Source organism: Bombina bombina, chromosome 5 (genome assembly GCF_027579735.1).
Source record: "Bombina bombina isolate aBomBom1 chromosome 5, aBomBom1.pri, whole genome shotgun sequence".
NCBI lineage: Eukaryota > Metazoa > Chordata > Amphibia > Anura > Bombinatoridae > Bombina > Bombina bombina.
In genome coordinates this window covers 16640599-16662234 of record NC_069503.1, presented here as the reverse complement: position 1 = coordinate 16662234, position 21636 = coordinate 16640599, and the positions used below count along the sequence as shown (strand labels likewise).

The following is a 21636-nucleotide window of genomic DNA, read 5'->3' as shown; positions in this document are numbered from 1 at the left end:
TGCACAATGCCAGGCCCTGTCTAAGTGAAAATCTCTATAATAGAAAGTATATGATAATACATTATTATTTGTTACATCTTGCAGTGGACGAGGGACATTTGTTTCAACCGAGCCATGATCTGCAGCCAACACAAAGCAAATGTGTCTGCTGTCGTTCATATGCAGAGAGTAAGTGGCCTAAATCAGAACCCCTGGAGAGGCAACTTTACATGTTGTTATTACCTGACAATGTTTTTGTGCTTCAGTTCCTTCAGCAAACAAATCTCTCGTAATGCAGAGCTGGGCACCCCCTGCAATGACACATAGGGTCAAACACATCTGTATCACCGAGCATGAAGAGTACCTGCATATCCTATAGAATTCTCACCTCATCATCATCGTCCAGGCGCACCCGCTTCAGGGCCACAATCTCATGGGTCTCGCGGTTTTTAGCCTTAAACACGGTGCCATAAGTACCTGCACACACAAACAGAAAAGCATAAAAAGCTCCGACTAAAGATTTGCTACAAATAAGGCAAATAGGGGGTGAAGTTCAGCGATTGATAAATAATTGCTGTAAAAAGGACGTTCATTTGTTTTGCCGCGTTAAGATTTGTCAGATGTTATTCTATAGCAACACAACAGAAATGTCTAATTACACCCAGTATTTACTGCTCCTTATTCACGATGTGCGTTTTCCAGTTCTTACCGCTACATTATTAAACTCGGGGATTGTGACCAGGAGTTCAAGAACGGAGGCGCAAGAACTGGATAACTATCACACACACAGAATGCCAACGACACTATTACACACACTGCCAGTAACACTATTACAAACCCGATGCCAGTGACACTATCACACACACACTGACACTATCACACACACTGCCAGTAACACTATTACAAACCCGATGCCAGTGACACTATCACACACACACTGACACTATTACACACACTGCCAGTAACACTATTACAAACCCGATGCCAGTGACACTATCACACACACACTGACACTATCACACACACTGCCAGTAACACTATTACAAACCCGATGCCAGTGACACTATCACACAAACAATGCCAGTGACACTATCACAAAGCCTGTGACACTATCACACACACATAATGCCAGTAACACTATCACATATATATGACACTATTACACACAATGCCAGTGATACTATCACACGTCAGTGACACTATCACACATACACAATGCCAGTGACACTATCACACACACAAAATGCCAGTGACACTATCACACACACAAAATGCCAGTGACACTATCACACACACAAAATGCCAGTGACACTATCACACACACAAAATGCCAGTGACACTATCACACACACAAAATGCCAGTGACACTATCACACACACAAAATACTACACAGTAGGGGGTACCAAGAAATAAAATTAAAAGGCATAACAATGTACACAAAATATAGATATGTGAATATATATGTGTAGATAAATATATATAAAACAATATACAGGTATATGAAGAGGATTCCAATAGCGATAAATTGGACACAAACACTACACAGGCAATCCAACACTCAAAAGTATCACACACACGCAATGCCAGTGACACTCTCAGACACACGCGCAACGCCGGTGACACTATCACACGCACAACGCCGGTGACACTATCACACGCACAACGCCGGTGACACTATCACACGCACAACGCCGGTGACACTATCACACGCACAACGCCAGTGACACTATCACACGCACAACGCCAGTGACACTATCACACGCACAACGCCAGTGACACTATCACACGCACAACGCCAGTGACACTATCACACGCACAACGCCAGTGACACTATCACACGCACAACGCCAGTGACACTATCACACGCACAACGCCAGTGACACTATCACACGCACAACGCCAGTGACACTATCACACGCACAACGCCAGTGACACTATCACACGCACAACGCCAGTGACACTATCACACACACAACGCCAGTGACACTATCACACACACAACGCCAGTAGGGGGCGCTAAGAAAGAAAATTAAGAGGCATAACAATATACACAAAATATAGATATGTGAATATATATGTGTAGATAAATATATATAAAACAATATACATGATAAAGAGGATTCCAATAGAGAAAAATTGGACACAAACACTACACAGATAGTCCGAGAAGGGCCAATCTAAGGCAATCCAATACTCAAAACTATCACACACACACACACACAATATGCCAGTGATACTATCACACACACAATGCCGGTGGCACTATCACACACACACGCAATGCCGGTGGCACTATCACACACACACGCAATGCCGGTGGCACCATCACACACACGCAATGCCGGTGGCACTATCACACACACGCAATGCCGGTGACACTATCACACACAATGCCAGTGACACAATTACACACACACTGCCAGTGACACTATCACACACATACAACGCCTGTGACACTATCACACACACAAGGCTTGAACATGAGTAAGGGTGTCTAACCCGAAACGTTGTTCTGTTTTACTACCCATGTAAATGGAATAAAAGAAAGTTTGGAGACACACACACACACAATATGCCGGTGGCACTATCAGACACACGCAATGCCAGTGACAGAATCACACACAATGCCAGTGACACTATCACACACACAATATGCCAGTGACACACTCGCTCACACACAATATGCCGGTGACACTATCAGACACATGCAATGCCAGTGACACTATCACACACACAATGCCAGTGACACTATCACACACACAAAATGTCAGTGACATGCTCGCTCACACAAAATAAGCCGGTGACACTATCAGACACACGCAATGCCAGTGACACAATCACACACATGCAATGCCAGTGACACAATTACACACAGTGATACTATCACACACATACTGCCAGTGACACTATCACACACACACAAGGCTTGAACATGAGTAAGGGTGTCTAACCCGAAACGTCGTTCTGTTCTACTACCCATGTAAATGGAATAAAAGAAAGTTTGGAGACACACACGCAATGCCAGTGACACTAACACACACAGTGACACTATCTCACTATCACACACACAATGCCAGTGACACTATCTCACCCACACAGTGACACTATCTCACTATCACCCACACAGTGACACTATCTCACACAATGCCAGTGACACTATCACACACAATGCCAGTGACACTATCACACACAATGCCAGTGACACTATCTCACTATCACACACAATGCCAGTGACACTATCTCACTATCACCCACACAGTGACACTATCTCACTATCACCCACACAGTGACACTATCTCACTATCACCCACACAGTGACACTATCTCACTATCACCCACACAGTGACACTATCTCACTATCACCCACACAGTGACACTATCTCACTATCACCCACACAGTGACACTATCTCACTATCACCCACACAGTGACACTATCTCACTATCACCCACACAGTGACACTATCTCACTATCACCCACACAGTGACACTATCTCACTATCACCCACACAGTGACACTATCTCACTATCACCCACACAGTGACACTATCTCACTATCACCCACACAGTGACACTATCTCACTATCACCCACACAGTGACACTATCTCACTATCACCCACACAGTGACACTATCTCACTATCACCCACACAGTGACACTATCTCACTATCACCCACACAGTGACACTATCTCACTATCACCCACACAGTGACACTATCTCACTATCACCCACACAGTGACACTATCTCACTATCACCCACACAGTGACACTATCTCACTATCACCCACACAGTGACACTATCTCACTATCACCCACACAGTGACACTATCTCACACAATGCCAGTGACACTATCTCACTATCACACACACAGTGACACTCACACTATCACACACACACACAGTGACACACACACAGTGACACTATCACACACACAGTGACACTATCTCACTATCACACACACAGTGACACTATCACACACAATGCCAGTGACACTATCACACACACAGTGACACTATCTCACTATCACACACAATGCCAGTGACACTATCACACACACAGTGACACTATCACTCACGCACAGTGACACTCACACTATCACTCACGCACAGTGACACTCACACTATCACTCACGCACAGTGACACTATCTCACACACAATGCCAGTGACACTATCACCCACACACAGTGACACTATCTCACACAATGCCAGTGACACTATCACCCACACACAGTGACACTATCACCCACACACAGTGACACTATCTCACACAATGCCAGTGACACTATCTCACTATCACACACAATGCCAGTGACACTATCACACACAATGCCAGTGACACTATCACACACACACAGTGACACTATCTCACACAATGCCAGTGACACTATCACCCACACACAGTGACACTATCACCCACACACAGTGACACTATCTCACACAATGCCAGTGACACTATCTCACTATCACACACAATGCCAGTGACACTATTTCACTATCACACACAATGCCAGTGACACTATTTCATTATCACACACAATGCCAGTGACACTATCACACACAATGCCAGTGACACTATCACACACACAGTGACACTATCACACACACAGTGACACTATCACACACACAGTGACACTATCACACACAATGCCAGTGACACTATCACACACAATGCCAGTGACACTATCTCACTATCACACACACAGTGACACTCACACTATCACACACACACACAGTGACACACACACAGTGACACTATCACACACACAGTGACACTATCTCACTATCACACACACAGTGACACTATCACACACAATGCCAGTGACACTATCACACACACAGTGACACTATCTCACTATCACACACAATGCCAGTGACACTATCACACACACAGTGACACTATCACACACACAGTGACACTCACACTATCACTCACGCACAGTGACACTCACACTATCACTCACGCACAGTGACACTATCACCCACACACAGTGACACTATCTCACACAATGCCAGTGACACTATCACCCACACACAGTGACACTATCACCCACACACAGTGACACTATCTCACACAATGCCAGTGACACTATCTCACTATCTCACACAATGCCAGTGACACTATCTCACTATCACACACAATGCCAGTGACACTATCACACACAATGCCAGTGACACTATCACACACACACAGTGACACTATCTCACACAATGCCAGTGACACTATCACCCACACACAGTGACACTATCACCCACACACAGTGACACTATCTCACACAATGCCAGTGACACTATCTCACTATCACACACAATGCCAGTGACACTATTTCACTATCACACACAATGCCAGTGACACTATCACACACAATGCCAGTGACACTATCACACACACAGTGACACTATCACACACACAGTGACACTATCACACACAATGCCAGTGACACTATCACACACAATGCCAGTGACACTATCTCACTATCACACACACAGTGACACTATCACACACAATGCCAGTGACACTTTCACACACACAGTGACACTATCACACACACAGTGACACTATCACACACACAGTGACACTATCACACTATCACACACACAGTGACACTATCTCACACAATGCCAGTGACACTATCACACACACAGTGACACTATCTCACTATCACACACAATGCCAGTGACACTATCACACACACAGTGACACTATCACACACACAGTGACACTATCACACACACAGTGACACTATCTCACTATCACACACACAGTGACACTCACACTATCACTCACGCACAGTGACACTATCTCACACACAATGCCAGTGACACTATCACCCACACACAGTGACACTATCTCACACAATGCCAGTGACACTATCACCCACACACAGTGACACTATCTCACACAATGCCAGTGACACTATCTCACACAATCAATCCAACAAGTCCAGCTCACACTGTTATAAGATGGGTGCACGCTATCGCTGGGCACTGCACGACCCAGAATTCAAATTCCAGAACTCAAAAAAGTGAATAGCAGCACTCCAATAAACTTTTCAATTCTTTATTGCATATCCAGGAGTACAAACAGATAGCATCCAGGAGTACAAACAGATAGCAACGTTGTCTCTCTTTTTCTCTTTTTTGGATAATCAGTATTGTGTACGAAGTTTGATGGCACCCAGAATCTGAGAATGTGTGGTGATATATATGAAAAAAAGAAAAAAAGAAAGAAAAAAAGAATTAAGACAAAAGAAAAATAGTAATGTTATGGGAAACTGGAAATTGTAATTGATATATATTCTTTCTTTAAATGAAATACTGTGTAATTAATATTGATGCCTTCATAAAAATCTGTGTATTTTTCACCTTCCTATTAAATATAGGTAGATTGTGAATTAGTTTAGTAATTATTAATATAGGATACCCACGTATGCAGAAGTAATTAAGTAGTATTTGTAGTTGGTAAAGAGTTAACTAGAATGTGGGTGTGTCCTTAGGGGTATATAAGGAGGGAGAGGAAGTGATGTTAGTATGGCATGATGAAGGACATGTAGTCCGAAACGTTGCTATCTGTTTGTACTCCTGGATGCTATCTGTTTGTACTCCTGGATATGCAATAAAGAATTGAAAAGTTTATTGGAGTGCTGCTATTCACTTTTTTGAGTTCTGGAATTTGAATTCTGGGTCGTGCAGTGCCCAGCGATAGCGTGCACCCATCTTATAACAGTGTGAGCTGGACTTGTTGGATTGATTGATTATATTTGTTACTGCACTAGTCACTTGCACCGCTGTTCCAATGGAGACTGGAAATAATGCAGACTTGAGTACAACAACATTTGCTTACACAGATTTGGAGGCATCCAGAATCACTACTTTGGCATTGGGATCCAGAGACTTCCTAAAGGTACTGCCAGTGGATAAAGCTGGTAATAACTATGAAAGAGCTGTTAAAAAAACATGTGGCCTTTGAATTGCACTCAACCACATTAGCTGAATACTACCGGGTGAGAAGAATTCCCCGGGGCCTTCGAATGAGTGCCAGACCTACTCTGATGGTGGATAACATGGAATACTGCAAGAAGTTTGAGCTTATTCTAAATAAATGCTCGTTTGATCTTATGGTGCTTACAGTGGAGTGTTTACAAAAAGAGCTGGAAATACAACAAACAGATATTGGCCGCTTAGAAGCTGAGTTAAAGGCAGCACTTACCATCGATGAGATGGACAAATTTCTTGCAGGGGTGAATTCCCAGATAGCGGAGTTACGGAAAACGCTGGAAGAAAGGAAAAGATCGAAATTCCTCCGTGATGAGGAAGATTACTCGACAGATCGAGTCTACCGCTGGAAGTATGACCCGCAGAACAGGTCAGGAGGTGGGACTTCCGGTCCAAGATGGCGGCGGCAGCGGAGACCGAGAGGAGAAGGGATGTCGCAGAACACGTCGAGTGAATCGACGGGGGACTCAGACGAAACAGCGGTAAACGATTCCGCCGCGGAGGGAAAAAGCACCGCCACAGGAACGGGGAAACAGACACGCAGTACCCGTCAAGGCAACAGTCGAACACGGCGCAAGAAATAGGTAATGTCGGTGAGGTATTGATAGAACGACCTAGGAAAGAGCAAAAGGACAGACTGGTAATTAATATTTCGGATCAAATCATAAAAAATGAGGAACTGTGTGTCCTGGATATGGGGTTGTCATTCTGCCCACAAAATAAATGTGACTTTTTTGAACTTGATCAGGACTTATATAAATTGTTTAGAAAGATCAAATTGAAATCGTTCTTTGCTTTAAAGAGTACTGAGGGGAATGTAATAACATCTGAGAATGTGAATATATATAAGTCAAGTACAAGGGACCAATTGAGTTTAAAGAGATTACAACTTAAAAACAAAAAAAGATTTAATCCTCAATATTATCACAAGAGCATAGATACGTTTATTTCCCAAGTGTATTGTGATATCAATAAATTGAAAAAGAAGCACAGCACCAGGGGATTTAAGTTTAAACACAGGGTATCCAATTTCTCTAGAAAGGAGAGAGATAGTTTGTTGAATATTAAGAATAACAAACTATTAATAATTAAATCTGCTGATAAGGGCGGAGCCACTGTGTTACAGAATAAAGGGGATTATGTATCAGAAATATTACACCAGTTGTCTGATAAAGATATTTATTTGCCGATCACATATAATCCTGTTTTTATCATTCAGAAGGAACTAAACAGGTGTATTGATATTGCTATTCAAAAGGGCATTATTGGACAGGAAGAAAAAGAGTTTTTGATTAACAAACACCCGAGAACACCTGTCCTATACACACTTCCAAAAATCCATAAAAATTTGATGAAACCACCAGGCCGTCCGATTGTGGCTGGGGTGGACAGTGTGTTCTCGGGTGTTTCTGTTTATCTAGACCGTATCCTTAGGAGGTTTGTAGTGGAGTCTCAATCATTCATCAGAGACACTGGGGATTTCCTAAACAAATTGGAGGATATCTCTGTTTCTCTGGATAAATGTATCCTCTATAGTATGGATGTGTCCAGCCTTTACACCTCCATCAGTCATGATGGGGGTGTGGGGGCAGTGGACAAAATGATGACAGACTCAAATCTGTTTAATGGGGAAGAGAAACATTTTATATTGGAATTATTGGACATCATACTTCGTTACAATTACTTTTTATTCCAAGATCAATTTTATATTCAAAAGCAAGGTACAGCAATGGGCTCCAATGTCGCCCCTACATATGCCAACATCTATATGAGTATATATGAAGAGAAACTGGTTTATAATAATAAACTTTTTAAACAATATGGCGCCACATGGTGGCGCTATATTGATGATGTTTTTGGCATATGGCTGGGCGACATTGGTAGCCTATTGCAGTTTGTGGACACACTAAATTTCTCTACAAGGAATATCAAGTTTACCCTGGTCCACAGTGAGGAAAGTGTTGCCTTTTTAGACACTTTGGTGTTTAAAGATAAGGATAGAATCAGGATAGATTTGTATAAGAAAGAGACGGATAGGAATGATCTTTTATTAGCAAGCAGTGCTCATCCTCAATCCTTAAAAAACTCCCTACCAAAAAGCCAGTTGATGCGGGTACGCCGCATCGTGTCAGAAGACAACTTAAGTGAAAAAAGGCTGAGGGAGATGGGAGATCTCTTTTTGGATCGAGGATATGATGAGAATTTGATCCACAAAGAAATTGAAAAGATATTAGGGATGACAAGAGAGAGTCTTTTGAAACCTGGAGAAAAAGGTAAAAAGAAAGATGGGGAAAAATTGGTGTTTGTCTCCAGATATAATGAATTAAGTACACAAATTCATAAGATCATTTGCAAACATTGGTACATCTTATCGAATTGTAATTCAGACATACCAGAATTTCAGCAGACACCTATGCCTGCGTATAGAAGAAGTAGGAACCTTAGAGATTCTTTGGTAAAGGCAGACATTGGGAGTACCAAGAGTGATAAACAGAAATATATTACAAGCAAAAATCTAGGTTGTTACCCTTGTCTGGGGTGCACCCACTGTAATAGTATGATCAAGGGATCTACATTTGTACATCCACAGTCAGGGAAAAAGTTTTGGATTAAAGATTTTTTAACTTGTAACACAGAGTATGCCATCTACCTCCTTAAATGCCCATGTGGTTTAATTTATGTAGGGGAGACGACCCGTAGGGTACGTGATAGAATTACAGAGCATAAATCAAATATTAGGAGAAAAAATCTAAAATCCCCAGTAGCGACTCATTTCCTAGAAGCACAACATGGGGTGAGCCAACTTAGATTCCAAATCTTGGAACACATCCCCCCTGGTAGAAGAGGGGGGGATAGGGAACAACATTTGAAACAAAGAGAGGCATTTTGGATCTTTACTTTGAACTCTTTAGTTCCATGTGGTATGAATAAGGATTATGATCTGTCTGTTTTTCTTTAGGTACTATTTTTTTTTTTTTTTTTTTTAGAAAAATTATATATGATGGCCAATGCTTATGTTTGTCTCTCTTTTTCTCTTTTTTGGATAATCAGTATTGTGTACGAAGTTTGATGGCACCCAGAATCTGAGAATGTGTGGTGATATATATGAAAAAAAGAAAAAAAGAAAGAAAAAAAGAATTAAGACAAAAGAAAAATAGTAATGTTATGGGAAACTGGAAATTGTAATTGATATATATTCTTTCTTTAAATGAAATACTGTGTAATTAATATTGATGCCTTCATAAAAATCTGTGTATTTTTCACCTTCCTATTAAATATAGGTAGATTGTGAATTAGTTTAGTAATTATTAATATAGGATACCCACGTATGCAGAAGTAATTAAGTAGTATTTGTAGTTGGTAAAGAGTTAACTAGAATGTGGGTGTGTCCTTAGGGGTATATAAGGAGGGAGAGGAAGTGATGTTAGTATGGCATGATGAAGGACATGTAGTCCGAAACGTTGCTATCTGTTTGTACTCCTGGATATGCAATAAAGAATTGAAAAGTTTATTGGAGTGCTGCTATTCACTTTTTTGAGTTCTACTATCTCACACAATGCCAGTGACACTATCTCACTATCACACACAATGCCAGTGACACTATCACACACAATGCCAGTGACACTATCACACACAATGCCAGTGACACTATCACACACAATGCCAGTGACACTATCACACACACACAGTGACACTATCACACACACAGTGACACTATCACACACACAGTGACACTATCACACACACAGTGACACTATCTCACTATCACACACACAGTGACACTCACACTATCACACACACACACAGTGACACACACACAGTGACACTATCACACACAATGCCAGTGACACTATCTCACTATCACACACAATGCCAGTGACACTATCACACACACAGTGACACTATCTCACTATCACACACACAGTGACACTATCTCACACACAATGCCAGTGACACTATCACCCACACACAGTGACACTATCTCACACACAATGCCAGTGACACTATCACACACAATGCCAGTGACACTATCACACACAATGCCAGTGACACTATCACACACAATACCAGTGACACTATCACACACAATGCCAGTGACACTATCACACACACACACAGTGACACTATCACACACACAGTGACACTATCACACACACAGTGACACTATCACACACAATGCCAGTGACACTATCACACACAATGCCAGTGACACTATCACACACAATGCCAGTGACACTATCACACTATCACACACACAGTGACACTATCACACACAATGCCAGTGACACTATCACACACAATGCCAGTGACACTATCACACACACAGTGACACTATCACACACACAGTGACACTATCACACACACAGTGACACTATCACACACACAGTGACACTATCACACTATCACACACACAGTGACACTATCACACTATCACACACACAGTGACACTATCACACGCACAGTGACACTATCACACACAATGCCAGTGACACTATCACACACACAGTGACACTCACACTATCACACACACACACAGTGACACGCACACAGTGACACTATCTCACTATCACACACACAGTGACACTATCACACACAATGCCAGTGACACTATCTCACTATCACACACACAGTGACACTATCACACACAATGCCAGTGACACTATCACACACACAGTGACACTATCACACTATCACACACACAGTGACACTATCACACACAATGCCAGTGACACTATCTCACACACAGTGACACTCACACTATCACACACAGTGACACGCACACAGTGACACTATCTCACTATCACACACACAGTGACACTATCACACACAATGCCAGTGACACTATCTCACTATCACACACACAGTGACACTATCACACGCACAGTGACACTATCTCACACAATGCCAGTGACACTATCTCACTATCACACACACAGTGACACTATCACACGCACAGTGACACTATCACACACACAGTGACACTATCACACACACAGTGACCCTATCTCACTATCACACACACAGTGACCCTATCACACACACACAGTGACCCTATCACACACACACAGTGACCCTATCACACACACACAGTGACACTATCTCACTATCACACACACAGTGACACTATCTCACTATCACACACACAGTGACCCTATCACACACACACAGTGACCCTATCACACACACACAGTGACCCTATCACACACACACAGTGACACTATCTCACTATCACACACACAGTGACACTATCTCACTATCACACAGTGACACTATCTCACTATCACACAGTGACACTCACACTATCACACACACACAGTGACACTATCACACGCACAGTGACACTATCACACACACAGTGACACTATCACACACACAGTGACCCTATCTCACTATCACACACACAGTGACCCTATCACACACACACAGTGACCCTATCACACACACACAGTGACCCTATCACACACACACAGTGACACTATCTCACTATCACACACACAGTGACCCTATCTCACTATCACACACACAGTGACCCTATCACACACACACAGTGACCCTATCACACACACACAGTGACCCTATCACACACACACAGTGACACTATCTCACTATCACACACACAGTGACACTATCTCACTATCACACAGTGACACTATCTCACTATCACACAGTGACACTCACACTATCACACACACACAGTGACACTATCTCACTATCACACACACAGTGACACTATCTCACTATCACACACACAGTGACACTATCTCACTATCACACAGTGACACTATCTCACTATCACACAGTGACACTATCTCACTATCACACAGTGACACTATCTCACTATCACACACACAGTGACACTATCACACACACAGTGACACTATCACACACACAGTGACACTATCTCACTATCACACACACAGTGACACTATCTCACTATCACACACACAGTGACACTATCACACACACAGTGACACTATCACACACACAGTGACACTCACACTATCACACACACAGTGACACTATCTCACTATCACACACACAGTGACACTATCTCACTATCACACACACAGTGACACTATCACACACACAGTGACACTCACACTATCACACACACAGTGACACTATCACACACACAGTGACACTATCACACACACAGTGACACTATCACACACACAGTGACACTATCACACACACACAGTGACACTATCACACACACACAGTGACACTATCACACACACAGTGACACTCACACTATCACACACACACAGTGACACTATCTCACTATCACACACACAGTGACACTATCACACACACAGTGACACTATCTCACTATCACACACACAGTGACACTATCTCACACAATGCCAGTGACACTATCTCACTATCACACACACAGTGACACTATCTCACTATCACACACACACAGTGACACTATCACACACACACAGTGACACTCTCACTATCACACACACAGTGACACTATCACTATCACACACACAGTGACACTATCACACACACACAGTGACACTATCACACACACACAGTGACACTCACACTATCACACACACAGTGACACTATCACACACACACAGTGACACTATCACACACACACAGTGACACTCACACTATCACACACACACAGTGACACTATCTCACTATCACACACACAGTGACACTCACACTATCACACACACACAGTGACACACACACAGTGACACACACAATGCCAGTGACACTATCTCACTATCACACGCACAGTGACACTATCACACACACAGTGACACTATCTCACTATCACACACACAGTGACACTATCTCACTATCACACGCACAGTGACACTATCACACACACAGTGACACTATCACACACACAGTGACACTATCACACACAATGCCAGTGACACTATCACACACACAGTGACACTATCACACACAATGCCAGTGACACTATCACACACAATGCCAGTGACACTATCTCACTATCACACGCACAGTGACACTATCACACACACAGTGACACTATCTCACTATCACACACACAGTCACACACACAATGCCAGTGACACTATCTCACTATCACACACACAGTGACACTCACACTATCACACACACACAGTGACACACACACTATCACACACACACAGTGACACACACACACACAGTGACACACACAATGCCAGTGACACTATCTCACTATCACACGCACAGTGACACTATCACACACACAGTGACACTATCTCACTATCACACACACAGTGACACTATCACACACACAGTGACACTATCACACACACAGTGACACTATCTCACTATCACACGCACAGTGACACTATCTCACTATCACACACACAGTGACACTATCTCACTATCACACGCACAGTGACACTATCACACACACAGTGACACTATCACACACACAGTGACACTATCTCACTATCACACACACAGTGACACTATCTCACTATCACACGCACAGTGACACTATCACACACACAGTGACACTATCACACACACAGTGACACTATCACACACACAGTGACACTATCACACACACAGTGACACTATCACACACACAGTGACACTATCACACACACAGTGACACTATCACACACACAGTGACACTATCTCACTATCACACACAGTGACACACACACTATCACACACACAGTCACACACACAATGCCAGTGACACTATCTCACTATCACACACAATGCCAGTGACACTATCTCACTATCACACACACAGTGACACTATCTCACTATCACACACACAGTGACACTATCTCACTATCACACACACAGTGACACTCACACTATCACACACACAGTCACACACACAGTGACACACACACAGTGACACACACAATGCCAGTGACACTATCTCACTATCACACACACACAGTGACACACACAATGCCAGTGACACTATCTCACTATCACACACACAGTGACACTATCTCACTATCACACACACAGTGACACTCACACTATCACACACACACAGTGACACACACAATGCCAGTGACACTATCTCACTATCACACACACACAGTGACACACACAATGCCAGTGACACTATCTCACTATCTCTCACACACACAGTCACACACACAATGCCAGTGACACTATCTCACTATCTCACACACAGTGACACTATCTCACTATCACACACACACAGTGACACACACAATGCCAGTGACACTATCTCACTATCACACACACAGTGACACTATCTCACTATCACACACACAGTGACACTCACACTATCACACACACAGTCACACACACAGTGACACACACACACAGTGACACACACAATGCCAGTGACACTATCTCACTATCACACACACACAGTGACACACACAATGCCAGTGACACTATCTCACTATCACACACACACAGTGACACACACAATGCCAGTGACACTATCTCACTATCACACACACACAGTGACACACACAATGCCAGTGACACTATCTCACTATCTCTCACACACACAGTCACACACACAATGCCAGTGACACTATCTCACTATCTCACACACAGTGACACTATCTCACTATCACACACACACAGTGACACACACAATGCCAGTGACACTATCTCACTATCACACACACAGTGACACTCACAATGCCAGTGACACTATCTCACTATCACACACACAGTGACACTATCTCACTATCACACACACAGTGACACTCACACTATCACACACACAGTCACACACACAGTGACACACACACACAGTGACACACACAATGCCAGTGACACTATCTCACTATCACACACACACAGTGACACACACAATGCCAGTGACACTATCTCACTATCACACACACAGTGACACTATCTCACTATCACACACACAGTGACACTCACACTATCACACACACAGTCACACACACAGTGACACACACACACAGTGACACACACAATGCCAGTGACACTATCTCACTATCACACACACACAGTGACACACACAATGCCAGTGACACTATCTCACTATCACACACACAGTGACACACACAATGCCAGTGACACTATCTCACTATCTCACACACAGTGACACTATCTCACTATCACACACACAGTGACACTCACACTATCACACACACAGTCACACACACAGTGACACACACACACAGTGACACACACAATGCCAGTGACACTATCTCACTATCTCTCACACACACAGTCACACACACAATGCCAGTGACACTATCTCACTATCTCTCACACACACAGTCACACACACAATGCCAGTGACACTATCTCACTATCACACACACAGTGACACTATCTCACTATCTCTCACACACACAGTCACACACACAATGCCAGTGACACTATCTCACTATCTCTCACACACACAGTCACACACACAATGCCAGTGACACTATCTCACTATCTCACACACAGTGACACTATCTCACTATCACACACACAGTGACACTCACACTATCACACACACAGTCACACACACAGTGACACACACACACAGTGACACACACAATGCCAGTTACACTATCTCACTATCACACACACACAGTGACACACACAATGCCAGTGACACTATCTCACTATCACACACACACAGTGACACACACAATGCCAGTGACACTATCTCACTATCACACACACACAGTGACACACACAATGCCAGTGACACTATCTCACTATCTCTCACACACACAGTCACACACACAATGCCAGTGACACTATCTCACTATCTCACACACAGTGACACTATCTCACTATCACACACACACAGTGACACACACAATGCCAGTGACACTATCTCACTATCACACACACAGTGACACTCACAATGCCAGTGACACTATCTCACTATCACACACACAGTGACACTATCTCACTATCACACACACAGTGACACTCACACTATCACACACACAGTCACACACACAGTGACACACACACACAGTGACACACACAATGCCAGTGACACTATCTCACTATCACACACACACAGTGACACACACAATGCCAGTGACACTATCTCACTATCACACACACAGTGACACTATCTCACTATCACACACACAGTGACACTCACACTATCACACACACACTCACACACACAGTGACACACACACACAGTGACACACACAATGCCAGTGACACTATCTCACTATCACACACACACAGTGACACACACAATGCCAGTGACACTATCTCACTATCACACACACAGTGACACACACAATGCCAGTGACACTATCTCACTATCACACACACAGTGACACTATCTCACTATCACACACACAGTGACACTCACACTATCACACACACAGTCACACACACAGTGACACACACACACAGTGACACACACAATGCCAGTGACACTATCTCACTATCTCTCACACACACAGTCACACACACAATGCCAGTGACACTATCTCACTATCTCTCACACACACAGTCACACACACAATGCCAGTGACACTATCTCACTATCACACACACAGTGACACTATCTCACTATCTCTCACACACACAGTCACACACACAATGCCAGTGACACTATCTCACTATCTCTCACACACACAGTCACACACACAATGCCAGTGACACTATCTCACTATCACACACACAGTGACACTATCTCACTATCTCTCACACACACAGTCACACACACAATGCCAGTGACACTATCTCACTATCTCTCACACACACAGTCACACACACAATGCCAGTGACACTATCTCACTATCTCACACACAGTGACCATCAGACAATAGGAAGCAGCTGCCGGTGTCACTAATAACAATACAATAAACAGGCGCTGCTGCTCTCTGGACGTCTAACTAACACGGGGAGCCTAGGCCGCACATCCCCGGACTTTCCTGCTGCCTTCCCGGGACCCCCCGCCGGTCTCACCCTCTCCGATCTTCTCCAGCTTCTCGTACTTCTGCATGACTGTCAGGCCCCGTGCTGCCGGCTCAGTGCGCAGGTGCCTCTAGCCACGCCCACCTCAGACGTATCAGGGAGGAGCCAAGGAGGCGTGTTATAGCGCCCCGCCCTGTTCAGTAAGACACGCCCATATCTGGCTTCTTAGTGTCATTTTAGTTTCTTTGCATTCTGGGAATTGTAGTTTCTCTTGTTCTAGTGTCTGTTGTCACTTGTGTAACCTGCTGTGTGTGTCTGTTGTGTAGTGTGTGTTGTGAGTCTGTGTAGTCTGCGGCGTGTGTCTGTTGTGTAGTGTGTATTGGGTGACACTATCACACACACAATGCTAGTGACACTATCAGTCACACACACAGTGACTATCACACACACACACACAGTGACACTATCACACACACAGTGACTATCACACACACAGTGACTATCACACACACACACAGTGACACTATCACACACACAATCACTATCACACACACAGTGACTATCACACACACAGTGACACTATCACACACCCAGTGACTATCACACACACACACACAGTGACACTATCACACACACAGTGACTATCACACACACACACAGTGCCACTATCACACACACAGTGACACTATCACACACACACACACACAGTGACACTATCACACACACACACAATGCCAGTGACACACAGTGACTATCACACACGCACAATGCCAGTGACACTATCACACACAGTGACACTATCACACACACACTGCCAGTGACACTATCACACACACAATGCCAGGGACACTATCACACACAGTGACTATCACACAAACACACAATGCCAGTGACACTATCACACACAGACAGTGACACTCACACACACACAATGCCAGTGACACTATCAAACACACAGTTACACTATCACACACACGACAATGCTAATGACACTATCACACACACAGTGACTATCACACACACAATGCCAGTGACACTATCACACACATAGTGTCTGTTGTGTAGTGTGTATTGTGTGTCTGTTGTGTACTCTGTGGTGTGTGTCTGTTGTGTAGTCTGTTGTGTAGTGTGTATTGTGTGTCTGTTGTGTAGTCTGTGGTGTGTGTCTTTTGTGTGGTGTGTGTCTGTTGTGTAGTCTGCGGTGTGTGTCTGTATTGTAGTGTGTGTCTGTTGTGTAGTCTGTGGTGTGTGTTTGTTGTGTATTGTGTGTCTGGTGTGTAGTGTGTCTGTTGTGTAGTGTGTATTGTGTGTCTGTTGTGTAGTCTGTGGTGTATGTCTGTTGTGCAGTGTGTATTGTGTGTCTGTTGTGTAGTCTGGTGTGTCTGTTGTGTAGTGTGTATGTAGTGTAGTCTGTGGTGTGTGTCTGTTGTGTATTGTGTGTCAGTTGTGTAGTGTGTATTGTGTGTCTGTCGTGTAGTCTGTGGTGTGTGTCTGTATTGCAGTGTGTGTCTGTTGTGTAGTATGTGGTGTGTATCTGTTGTGTAGTGTGTATTGTGTCTGTTGTGTATGTCGGTTGTATAGTGTGTGTCTGTTGTGAAGTCTGTGGTGTGTGTCTGTTGTGTAGTTTGTGGTGTGTGTCTATTGTGTAGTCTGTGGTGTGTGTTGTGTAGTCTGTGGTGTGTGTATTTTGTGTAGTGTGTCTGCTGTGTAGTCTGTGGTGTGTGTCTGTTGTGTAGTCTGTTGTGTAGTGTGTGTCTGTTGTGTAGTCTGTGGTGTGTGTCTCTTGCCTAATGTGTGTCTTTTGTGTAGTCTGTGGAATGTGTCTGTTGTGTAGTCTGTGATGTGTGTCTCTTTAATAGTGTGTGTCTGTTGTGCAGTCTGTGGTGTGTGTCGGTTGTGTAGTATGTGGTGTGTGTCTGTTGTGTAGTCTGTGGTGTGTGTCTGTGTCTGTAGTGTAGGGTGTGTTTGTTGTGTAGTCTGCGGTGTGTCTGTTGTGTAGTGTGTGTTTGTTGTGTAATGTGTGTCTGTTGTGTAGTCTGTGGTGTGTATCGGTTGTGTAATCTGCGTTGTGTATCTGTTGTGTATCAGGGAGGAGACAAGGAGGCGTGTTATGGTGCCCGTCCTGTTCAGTACGACACGCCCATATCTGGCTTATTAATGCCATTTTTGTTTCTTTGCATTCTGTGAGTTATAGTTTCTCTTGTTCTAGTGTCTGTTGTCACTTGTGTAACCTGCTGTGTGTAGTGTGTGTCTATTGTGTAGTGTGCGTCTGTTGTGTAGTGTGTGTCTGCTGTGTAGTCTGTGGTGTGTGTCTGTTGTGTAGTGTGTGTCTGTTGTGTAGTCTGTTGTGCGTTTCTGTTGTGTAGTCTGTGGTGTGTGTCTGTATTGTAGTGTGTGTCTGATGTGTAGTCTGTGGTGTGTGTCTCTTGCCTAGTGTGTGTATGTTGTGTAGTATGTGTCTGTTGTGTAGGGTGTGTCTGTGTAGTCTGTGGTGTGTGTCTCTTGCAAAGTATGTGTCTGTTGTGTAGTCTGTGGTGTGTGTCTGTTGAGTGTGCCGTGTAGTGTGTGGTGTGTGTCTTTTGTGTAGTCTGTGTCTGCTGTGTAGTCTGTGGTGTGTGTCTGTTGTGTAGTCTGTGGTGTTTGTCTGTTGTGTAGTGTGTGTCTGTTGTGTAGTCTGTGGTGTGTGTCTCTTGCCTAGTGTGTGTATGTTGTGTAGTATGTGGTGTGTGTCTGTTGTGTAGTGTGTGTCTGTTGTGTAGTCTGTGGTATTTGTCTCTTGCAAAGTGTGTGTCTGTTGTGTAAAAAAATATGTGTGTAGCAAACAGATCAGATGTTAACAGAACAAATATGCTCAACACAATGTGCTAAAAAACAATACTCTCCTTGTTGGAATAATAAACAGATGACCGCTGCCTTCCTTCAGTCTCTCCCCAGGGACTGTACAAACGATAGGCAAAACGAAATGGATGGCGCTGGTCTTGGTGTGTAGTTAATTTCTAATGATAGATAGAAATGGACTTGATGTGCAAGTTAAATCCGAAAAAATAATGTGCAGTATACTCACTCCTTAAGTAATGTGAGTTCAGCTCCTAAGGTTTGTCTCTCTCCAAAAGATCGTGATTTTCAAGGTGTTATCAGCTGGGTTATCCAATATAGTAAGTCCGGCTCGTCACAGGAAAGAATGATTCCCAATATAAGAGATAAAAATATTTATTTTATTCTGTGGTGTGTGTCTGTTGTGTATTGTTGTGTAGTCTGTGGTGTGTGTCTGTTTTATAGTCTGTGGCGTGTGTCTGTTGTGCAGTGTGTGTCTGTTGTGTTGTCTGTGGTGTGTCTGTTGTGTAGTCTGTGTCTGTTGTGTAGTCTGTGGTGTGTCTGCTGTGTAGTGTGTGTCTGTTGTGTAGTCTGTGGTGTATGTCTATTGTATAGTGTGTGTCTGTTGTGTAGTCTGCAATGTGTGTCTGTTGTGTAGTGTGTTTCTGTTGTGAAATCTGCAGTATGTATCTGTTGTGTAGTCTGCAGTGTGTGTTTTTTGTGTAGTCAGTGGTGTGTCTGTAGTGTAGGGTGCATTTGTTGTGTAGTCTACAGTGTGTCTGTTGTGTAGTGTGTGTTTGCTGTGTAATGTGTAGTGTATGTCTTGTGTAGTCTGTGTGGTGTGTATCTGTTGTGTAATCTGCGTTGTGTATAAGTTGTGTAGTGTGTGTCTTGTGTACTCTGTTGTTTGTCTTGTGTAGTGTGTGTGACTGTTGTGTAGTCTGCAGTGTGTGTGTCTGTTGTGTAGTGTGTGTCTGTGTAATCTTCAGTGTGTG

The 21636-nt window shown here is 43.6% G+C and overlaps 1 long non-coding RNA gene across 1 annotated transcript; it reads right to left on the bottom strand.

The window, feature by feature from the left end:
- Positions 1–220: 220 nt before the first annotated feature.
- LOC128659178 (uncharacterized) lies at positions 221–18362 on the bottom strand. Its single transcript, XR_008402307.1, has 3 exons — positions 17879–18362; positions 368–456; positions 221–290 (listed from the first exon to the last, which is right to left on the bottom strand). It is a non-coding gene; the product is annotated as an uncharacterized LOC128659178 (long non-coding RNA).
- Between the last annotated feature and the right edge of the window lie 3274 nt (positions 18363–21636).